Source organism: Physeter macrocephalus, chromosome 8, assembly GCF_002837175.3.
Source record: "Physeter macrocephalus isolate SW-GA chromosome 8, ASM283717v5, whole genome shotgun sequence".
Taxonomy (NCBI): Eukaryota; Metazoa; Chordata; class Mammalia; order Artiodactyla; family Physeteridae; genus Physeter; species Physeter macrocephalus.
Genome location: NC_041221.1, coordinates 135,080,699 through 135,091,439, shown reverse-complemented (window position 1 = coordinate 135,091,439; position 10,741 = coordinate 135,080,699). Strand labels below are relative to the sequence as shown.

The following is a 10,741-nucleotide window of genomic DNA, read 5'->3' as shown; positions in this document are numbered from 1 at the left end:
GGCCTATTCAGTATCCATTTCCCCTGGCAGCAGCTTTGGGGATTTGGCTTGGGGCACTGCTATAGCAGTTATAATCTTGTGTACTGTTTAATGAAGATTCCCTCCTTCGCTTGGACAAGGAGTTGGCATGTGACCCTAGCTAGGCCAATCAGATGGTTTTTCTCCCTTCAGTCTTTTTTTTTTTTTGAGCCGTGCCACGCGGCATGTGGGATCTTCGTTCCCCGACCAGGGATTGAACCTGCGCCCCCTGCATTGGAAGCATGGAGTCTTAACCACTGGACATCTAGGGAAGTACCCCTCCCTTCAGTCTTGAGTGGAAAGACATGAAAATGGAATTCATTTATCGCCAAGACAGCAACATGAAGAGATTATTGCTTAGTTCCATCTCCCTTGATTTCAGTGTTCTGGTTCTTCATCTTCCTGGGATAGCCTCTTCAGTATTTTCTTTGATTATGTAAGCCACCCCCATTTCTTTCTAATATCATCATTTTTTGCTTAAGTTACCTAGAGTTTTCCTATTGCTTGCAACCAAACATTTTCACCAATACAAATTCCTCTTTCTCAGAGGAGCTATGGGCTCTGCCCCTCTAGTGGGCTCATATTTGCAATCTCTGGCTTGAATTCAGATCTCATTTAGTCCTGGAATGAGAGAGAAGAGAGCTCCTGCTGCTAATGGATGCTTGTCACACCTCATCTCAGGAACAGGTTCTTTGTTGCCTGACTTATCAGGACCCACTCCCAGCCTGACTTGCATGTCTCCACACTCAGGTCACAGCCTGAAATAGCCAAGCTTATTTCCCATGACTCGCTGTCACAAGTTCTACAGCCAGGTCAGCCTGGTCTCCTTGTTATCTTCCACTCATTCCTGTGCTGTGCCTTTTCTCGTGATGTTCTCGGACATCTGACAAGCTGGTGGCCCTCTGCTGACTGCCTGAACCCCTCTCAGACCTTCAAACCATGGGCCACATCCTACTTCCTTCCCTACGCCTCCTGTGCACTATCAAGCCCACAGCAGCTTCCAAACCAAGCACCTCTGTGGGCTGTCTTTGATGTGGAACAGAGAAAATGATTTGTATGGTTGAGCTTTGTTTCCTTTGTAGACTTAAGTGTTTAAGGACTTGAGTTGAGGCTCAAGTACTTTTACCTTATGGGCCTCAGCGTTGGACATGAGGCTGAGCACACAGTGGGTGCTGATGTTTATTTCTCCATCCCTAGTTTGGAAATTTTCTTGGTCCTATAACACATATTCTTCATTCATTCATTTACCCAACATTTATCAAGCACCTACTAAGTGTGGGTTCTGTGCTAAGCTCTGAAGGTACACAGCAAATAAAACATAGCCAAGGAAATCACAGTCTAGAACTGAAGATTTATTGAGAATTAGACGTAGCAGAATGACCCAGTGGAAAAATAACCCTGTTTAGTTTTTCTCAGCTGCAGGCTCACCTCAAAGGAATGAAAAGCATTTCACCCATTCTGAGAGGAGAGCCAAGCTTTATGTCTTTGAGGTTTGGACTTTTTTGACCCCCATGAAGATTTGTGTGTTTCTGGGTAGAAAGGAGAAGCTGCAAGCATCAGGCTACATGGAAGACAACTTCCATAAAGCCTTTCCTAACAGAGCTTAGGACTGGAGGCTTAATGCTTCCCACATTGAAGAGGGCTGGTCCCAATTCAGGAGGGTTGGATGGAATGAAGGGGATGAAGGTATTAGTTCCATCAGAGCAGAAACCTGAGCTCATGTGAATGCAAGTCCTCTGAGATAGGAGGACCTAGGAGGAAGAATATTTAGGTGAACAAATACATGATAACAGTAACAGCTGGCATTTATTGCACACTTAATGTATGCCAGGCACTGTGTTAAGCACTTTATGTGCATTCACTTATTTCTCACAAGACCTCTATGAAGTAAGCAATATTATGGTTTCCATTTTACAGATGAGGTAAAGAAAGATTAAATGAATTGCTCAAGGTTATGGATCTGAGAATCAAACCCAGGCAGTCACTGAGGGCCATGAATGCCTGTGAGGTCTGAGCACAAAGGGCCACAGTTTGGGGAGCCTTGGCAAGGTTGCTGTGGCTGAACTTGTCACAGAAGACATGGAGCTACCTGAGAACTCTCACTTTCAGATGTACTTCACAGCCCAGGCAGGAGGTACAGCAACTGGCATGATCTGAGGATCTGGTAATCTTGGTAAGAAGGTGCTTATATCAGTCAACTATGACCACAGTAATGCTGTATAACAACCACCAAATTTCAGTGCACACAACAGTAAGCATTTATTTAACTTGTGTTTGGAGATCAACTGTGGGCTGGTTTTGGCTAGGGTGGTTTGGCTCTGCTCCATTTGTCTCTCATCCTCCTTCCAGGACCAGCAGGCTAGTCAGGGAATGTTCATCTCATGGAGGCAAAGGAATACAAGAGTAACAGCCCCAATGCATAGCCCATTTTAAGCCTCTGCTTGTGTCAAGTCTCATAAAATGCCACTGGTCAAAACAAGTCATATGAATCATATGGCCAAGCCCAGAGTCAAGGGATGGAGAAATACACTCCACCCACAGGACAAATCTGCAAAGTTACCTGGCAAAGAATGTGGATTTATAATCCTATTACCTAGGAGGAAGCAGAGATGTTACCTAGTGTTCCACAGAATTTAAACTGAATTTAATTTGGATTTAGAGAGAGAATGAAATCTTACAATGTATCATGGAACAGTTCATGCCTATTACAGAGGTAAAAATCTGTCTTCAGAGACTATAACGTTTGCTATGTGAATATTTAAATTTTTAGTTTTTATTTTAGTGAAAATTTTAAAAGTACCTTTTAACAAGAACATACTCTGGATGGTCTAGATGACTATGATAGCTGCCTTACAATTTTCAAAAACCCAGTGATCACCTAGAGTGCCAATATTTAACTTTATATGCAGGCTTCTCAAACTAGAGTCTGTATTCTTAGGAAGACGTGTTTTCAAGGTAGGAAAACATTAGTACACAGCAGACAATGTATAGAAGAGGCCCAGATACAGTGCAGTGGGCATCAAAGGGTGCTGGAGGCAGGGGCAGCTATGGGGCTTAGGGCAGGGCTTACGGTGCCTTGCAGGACAGCAGTGGTAGCATTTGAATAGATCTTGAAAGATGGTGGGGTAGTGTCCTGGGAATAATCCTCAGATTCCTTCTCCGTGTGGACATAACTAGATTCTTGTTTCTAGGGCTTCCCCCAGAAAGAAAGAGCTTTACATTCCATCTCTGTAAATCTAGAATCTCTTTCACATTTTTGCATCAGGGCTTTGTCCTTCACTTTCACATATATATGCTGTTAGTTATAGCATTTGAATAGTCGGCTAGGGAGTTTAATGGCTAAACTTCCTGGCTTTGGAGCCAGGCCAACCAGGGTTCAAATGTTGGCTTTGACGTTTACTAGTTCTGGCCTTTAGGCAAGTTGCTTGAATTCTCGGAATTCCAGTTTCCTCATCTGAAGAAGGAAATACTAATTCTTCCATGGGGTATTTAAAGAATTAGAACTTGCCGGTAAAGTGTAGGTTTTCTTTATGGGAAGATTTTAGATTGAACTTCTGATTCAATTTCTTTAATGGTTATAGGATTTTTCAGATTTCCTATTTCAAGTTGAGTTGGTATTAGTAAGTTATATATTTCGAGAAATTTGTCTGTTTCACATATATCCTCAGTTTTTTTTAAATTAATTAATTAATTAATTAATTTTTGGCTGCGCTGGGTCTTTGTTGCCGTGCGCAGGCTTTCTCTAGTTGTGGAGAACGGAGGCTACTCTTGGTTGCCGTGCGAGGGCTTCTCATTGTGGTGGCTTCTTTTGTTGCAGAGCATGGGCTCTAGGCGCATGGGCTTCAGTAGTTGTGGCACGCGGGCTCAGTAGTAGTGGCTCGCAGACTCTAGAGCTCAGGCTCAGTAGTTGTGGCGCACGGACTTAGTTGCTCTGCGGCATGTAGGATCTTCCCGGACCAGGGCTTGAACCTCTGTCCCCTGCATTAACAGGCGGATTCTTAACCACTGTGCCACCAGTAAAGTCCCTATCTTCAGTTTTATTGGTACAAAATTATTCATAATATCCTTTCGTTTTCGTTTTAATGCCTGAAGCATCCATAGCAATATCTCTCTTTTCATTCCTGACATTGTTTACTTTTGTCTTCTTTCAACTTTTCCTTGATCAATATCATCAGAGATTTTTCAGTTTTCACAGAATCGGCTTTTGGCTTGGCTTATACTCTCTGCTGCATATTTGGTTTCTATTTCTTCAATTTCTATTCCTCATCTGCTATTTCCTTCTTTTGACATTCTTTGAGTTTATTTTGTTCTGTTTTTTATAACTTATTAAGAAAGATCCTTAGCTCATTAATTTTCAATCTTTTTTCTTTTCTAAGATGCACATTTAAGGCTCTATATTTCCTTTTGGAGGCTTAAATAAAAAAGACACATGTAAGTGCCTGGTTCTAAATAGGCATTCATTTAATATCTTATCATCGCTATCATCAACATTATCCAGTCTCAGATGAGATGCCCTAGCATATTTTCCAACTCTCTTGCTCTCTAATATGAACTGTATCCCCTGAGTTTTACCATTGGACTCTCTGAGGACTTCTGAGGAATTGTTTTGGGCCACATCACCTCCTTTTGGGGGTTTTTGGGAGGCTTCCTCTGAAGATTAAGGCAGGGCACAGACAGAGGCATGTGCCTTTGACCTCCTCTTCCTCAGGGGCTCAGACCTTATTTTCCTAGAATGTCTGACAATGTCCCAGGCCCATGGGAAGTGTGGGTTCTAACCTGCAGGCCTTTGGCAGATTACATTTTCAAAAAATGGCCACAGTAGTATCTCCCATCCCATAAGCTCTTCTAGAACTTGTCATTCCTCCATCAAGAGGTAGAATATATTTCCCCTCCCCGTGAGTCCGGGGTTTGTATTCCTTACAGATTATAGACCAATGAGTTGCAGCAGAAGTGGTGCTGAAAAATTTCTGAGGCTTGGTCATAAAGGAAATGCAGCTTCCACCTTATTAGCTGAAAAACTCATGATTCAGAGCCCAGAGTCACCATATAGGAAGTCTGACTAGCCTGCAGGCACCATGTTGTAAGGAAGCCATACCACCTAGAGAGGCCATATGTAGGCACTCTGGCCTCCAGTCAAGGCACCAGACATGACTGAATGACCATTTGGTGATTCCAGACCCCAGCTGTTGAGGGACCTACATCCTTCTAATCATACCAGCTGAGGCTCCAGACATTGTGGAACAGAGACAAGCTATCCCCCACTGTAGCCATCCAAATTCTTGATCTACAGGCTCATGAGCGTAAAAAAATGATTGTTTTTAGCTCTTAGGCTTTCAAGTATTTTGCTACACAGCAGTAGATAACTGGAACAATACTTATTATCCTTTCTGGTATCCAACTCCTCCATCAGACTCCTTATACTCTGTATTTCCCACTGAGGCCCAAGTAGAGACTGCAGAAGCAGAGCACAACAAAGGTCTTTTGTGTGAGCCCTGTAGGAGCAAACTGAAAATGGAGATTCTCTGATCCTATCAATTTGTCTAGACTGAGCTCTCCTAAGACCGTTGGTTCCCAACCTTCCTGAGCTAAGAATGACCTTTATCTCATCTAAAAGGCTGAGTGTCTCCCAAATAATATGGTTGTACTTTCAGTATAGCTTCATACATAGCTAACATTCACTGAGACCTTACTAAGTGCCAGGCACTGTGTAAAGTGTTTTATATACATTATATCCCTGAATCCTCATAACAAACCCAAGACTATTGTCATTCCCATTTTACAGATGTGAAGTGAGGTGATCAAATTGCCCATGCAGCCTGTTCTGCATATCAGATGCAGAGCTCATGAAGGAGGGCCTATAGAATAATATCCATACCCTTACCCTGGTGTGATGGTGAGTGTTGTTGTCTAGTTCCATATTTGCCCTCTACACTGTCCCGCAAGACCTAGGAGCCTGCAACCCACATTTCCTATACTCCTTTGATAGCTGGCTTCCTGTTATGTTATTCCAGTTGAAATCACTGGCTGGTGACTAGAAGGCAGGAGTAAGGGAGAAGCCATGTTCTTTTCCACATCTTGATGGCACCTCTAGCAATGGCCGCATTGCTTGCTCTTGTGTTCCTTCTCGGGCAGTTTAGTTCCTAAAAGCAGCCTCGGTGGCACAGCAGTTTTTAGCTATGGTTATAACCGTTGCCCATTTTGTTCTTACAGCCTTAGGGCTAATAGTGACTTCCTGTGATTACTAATCTTTGGAAAATCTCATCTCCCTCTTTTTGTTCCTCCAGCCCTTCCAACATGCTTGCTACCAGTTCCTCAAATTAAATCCCTTCTACTTGAAATACCTAGAGTGATTTCTTTTAAAAAAGTAAAATAAATTCATTTATTTATTTTTGGCTGCGTTGGGTCTTCGTTGCTCTGCGCGGGCTTTCTCTAGTTGCGATGAGCGGGGGCTACTCTTCATTGCAGTGTGTGGGCTTCTCACTGCAGTGGCTTCTCTTATTGCGGAGCTTGGGCTCTAGGCATGCGGGCTTCAGTAGCTGTGGCATGTAGGCTCAGTAGTTGTGGCTCGCGGGCTCTAGAGCGTAGGTTCAGTAGTTGTGGCACACGGGCTTAGTTGCTGTGCGGCATGTGGGATCTTCCCAGACCAGGGCTTGAACCCGTGTCCCCTGCATTGGCAGGCAGATTCTTAGCCACTGCGCCACCAGGGAAGTCCCCTAGAGTGATTTCTGATTTCTCCTGATTGTCTATTGAGTAACACACTTATCTTTACAAAATTTCATATAACCTGACCTTTATTTAACTCTCCAACGTCAACTCCAATCATTCTCCCTCTTGCTCACTATACTTCAGTCACACTTTTCTCCTTTCTTTTCCTGCCTTGGGGGCCTTTGCTCCTGTTGTCCTCAATGCTTAGAATGCTTTCCGCCAGCAAGTTGCAAAGCAGGTTCCTTCCCATGCCTCTGGTCTAAGCATGAACATCAGCTTTGCAGAGCAGCCTTCCCCAGCTAGAAGTCTAGAGTAAACCTACCCCATACACAAGCACTCTTATCACCTCGCCCTTTTATTGTCTTCACAGCACTTATATTAACTAACCTTATCTTACTGATCTATTCCTTAACTTGTTTATTGTCTGCTTCCCTCTCTAAAATGAAACCCTGAAAGAGCAGAGAGCTTGTCTCTTTTGTTTATTACTGTATCCAGTGCTTGGCACAGAGTTGGTGCTTAATACATATTTTTTAGTGAATGAATGATGGAATGAGTGGTATGCAAGCCTCTCCTTAGGCCTGAAATGTGCTCTGGCACCTACTGAGATGTTTGACGTTGGAGGCTACCCAAAGGAGGGATCTCCCTGCCTCTCTTGAGACAGGACCACCAAGGTTTGTACCTAGTAATAGGGCCCTGAGCTCCACTTATGTCTCCAGGCAGGCCCCTCCTGAGCTGTGGGAGGCCTCCCTGTGGCCCTGCCCCTGTCTTCTGGCATGTTCTAGTCAGTCTGTTTCTTTCCATGCTTCTAGCAGGCTTCAGGGCATTAATGATTAAAAGTGCAAACTTGTCCAGGGCCAGTATCAGTTAGACCACACGCCTACCATGTGGGCAGCTCATTAATTCTAATAAGCCAGGACCCACTCTCACAAAGCTTTTCCATCTGTGTACTGCATTTGATAACTACAAAGAAAACAAACAAGATTGTTACAAAATTAATTTTACTGAGCATCACATTCTCATCACACAATAAGAAGCAGAAGGTTTCTGTTATGTAACATTTAACCCAAATCATTGCTGTAATAATAAGCTGAATCCAAAAAGAATGAAATTCATACTGTAATGCATGCAACTATAAAGAGCCATTATATTTTTCTTTTATGACATTATGAACAAAATAAATTATGGATCTTATTCTAAACAAAACAAAAACCCATTTTACTCCTGCACTAGAAAAGAGAAGCCAGCAGGATGAAGCTTTCTTTGCAAGGTTGGGTGCTCCACCAGGTCATCTTGTCCATCTTACTGCTTCTGGAGAGACCTCTTTTTAATATCTCCCAGTTTGGGAGTATCCTCTGGATAGCAGGCTGGCTGACACAGGCAGAGGAAGCCAACAGAAAACCCATAGAAATATTTATAAGAACATTAGGAATCCAATTTCTAACAAAACTTTGAAAGAGATTGTTGAGAGGGAGAAGCTGACTCTGGGCTAGGACCTGGACTTGACCAAGCCAGCAAGGGCAGAAGAGTCTAGTCAAAGGCCCATCTACTCTGGACTCATTTACCAGCAATTGCTGGCACTCTCCTGGTCCAGGAACCCTTGGCTGGGCAGTTGGATGAGGTGGGGATGGGACCCTCTGTATGCTCTTGGAGGCCAGCAGACATACTCATTTTGCTATCTTTCCATTATTTCCTCCCAATTTCTCTGCTTTAGACTACTAAACCATTCACCATTCCCTGTCTAAGTATCTTACTTTCTATCTTCTATAGCCTTCTCATGCTGCTCTTCCTCTACTGGAATGCCCTGCCTTCTTCTATACCCACCTAGATCCTCTGGTATTGTTAAAAACCCAGCTCAAAAGCCACTTCCTTCAAGAATTCTTCTCTGGTCTCCCCAGCTGGAGAGTATTGCTCTTCCTTTTGAGTTCCTAATGCCCTGGATCATAGGACTCTGATCATTTTCTATTGTATAATGAGTATTCATGTTCTTCTACTCCTTTATGATGATTATATTATTTTTCCCAATTATTCACTTCTCCTCTCTGTAAAAGTAATATAAATTGCCAGATATCGGCATGTGACTTTCAGTACCTCCCTGTAGAGGGAAGATATTTCCTTACCCATTGTCATAGGTTTGGTCATGAGACTTGCTTTGGCCAATCAATTGAGAATAGAAGTGATCAGAGCCATCACAGTATCGTCTACCCTCTGCCACAAGAATGACATGTACTAGACTCTTGAAGCAGAGCCAAAGCTAACCTGAAGCTGATGAGCAAGAAATAAACCTTTGCTGTTATAAACCACAAAGTTTGGGGGGTTGTTATCACATCATAACCCGGAAAAAGCTGACTAATACATCTTTACTAAAGTGCCAGCATATTTATGGGAAGGATCATATCTGATTCATGATTTGTTTCTTCTCTTTCATAAACCTAGCACAATGCCTTTTTTAGAGGCTCAGTAACTGTTCACAGAGTGAACAAGTTAAAAGATCTATCATTTACTAAGTGCCAGTCTAATAATCCCTCACTTTGTGTAGTGCTATGCAACCCACAATGCAGTTTCACAGACACTGTCTCACTGGACCTCAGGACAACCCTGTGAGAGCAGTAAGGGAGAGTGGACATCTGTTGCTTTCTGTCTGTCTAACATCTCTGATTTCTTTGGGGAGTCACCCCTCCCCCACTGCATGTGGTTCTGGTGGGGCTGCCAGTCGTAACACCAGCCCCACTAGTCACAAGGCTAAGTATGTGACCCAGGTCTGCCTGATTACAGTATCTCATCCTCTGAGCACAGTGACTGGACCAGAGATAAGCATAAGACCTAAATAGGACCAACGGAGGTATAGACCCAGAAGAAAGATGTCTAGAAAGAGTCCCAGCTATGAATGGGAACTCTAAAGAGGCCACTTAACTGTTCTGTAATCCTCCTATACTCCTCTAATATATTCACTTTCTCACTCTTCAAAACTTCTGCTTCATAACTTCTCCTGTCTTTGAACATTTTTCACTCTCTTCACCACTCACTTTCAGCTGATGACCTCACCTCATGACTCATGGAGAAAATAGAAGCAATTAGAGAAGTGCTCCCTCATTTTCCTAGCAGCAATTCTACTTACCTACCTGTATGTGTCCTCATATGATCTACCTTCCCTCTTCATACAGTGGCTTGAGTGTCCCTGATTCCATCAACGGCCAACTGCTATACAAGAACATTTTCAGTATCACATATTCTCTAATGTATTCCAGCTTTAAAACATAAATAAACAACCCTCCCATTACCCCATGTTCTCCTGTATCACCACCCAATTTTTCTACTGTGCTTCATGGAAAAACCTCTGGAAAGAGTTGTATATAGTTCCTATCTCCACTTTCTCCCTCACATTCTCTCTTCAGCCCCTCAGGTGGGCTTCCATCCCCACCATTCCACTGAAATTAAAATGTTAGGATTATTAACGGTCAGCATGCTGCCAGGTCTGAGAGCTACTTCTCAACGTGGTTGACTTCCAACTTGAAACATGATCTCCCACATATGTACACTACTATATATAAAATAGATAACTAATGAGAACCTACAGGGAACTCTACTCAGTGCTCTGTGGTGACCTATATGGGAAGGAAATCTAAAAAAGAGTGAATATATGCATATGTATAACTGATTCACTTTGCTGTACAGCAGAAATTAACACAACATTGTAAAGCAACTATACTCCAATAAAGATTAATTAAAAATTAAAATAAATAAAAAATGAAAAAAACCCCACTAAGGTTAAAAAAATAAAGAAAGAAAGAAACATGATATCCTTGACTTCTAGGACACCATACTCTCCTGGTTGTCTACCTCACTGACGTCTTCTCAGTCTCCTATGCTGGCTCATTCTCTTCCACAAACCACTAAATATTAGACAGTCCCAGAGCTCAGCCTAACACCTCTTCTGTTCTCTATCTACATCTAGTCCCATGGCTGTTTTTTTATGATTGGCAAACTAGTATCTCCAAAATAGACCTCACCTTTGAATTTC

General features: G+C 42.7%; 1 long non-coding RNA gene across 1 annotated transcript; it reads left to right on the top strand.

Moving 5' to 3' along the window:
- Window positions 1-880: 880 nt before the first annotated feature.
- LOC114486770 (uncharacterized) lies at window positions 881-9,264 on the top strand. Its single transcript, XR_003681061.2, has 3 exons — window positions 881-1,072; window positions 1,936-2,191; window positions 8,491-9,264. It is a non-coding gene; the product is annotated as an uncharacterized lncRNA (long non-coding RNA).
- The last annotated feature ends 1,477 nt before the right edge of the window (window positions 9,265-10,741 follow it).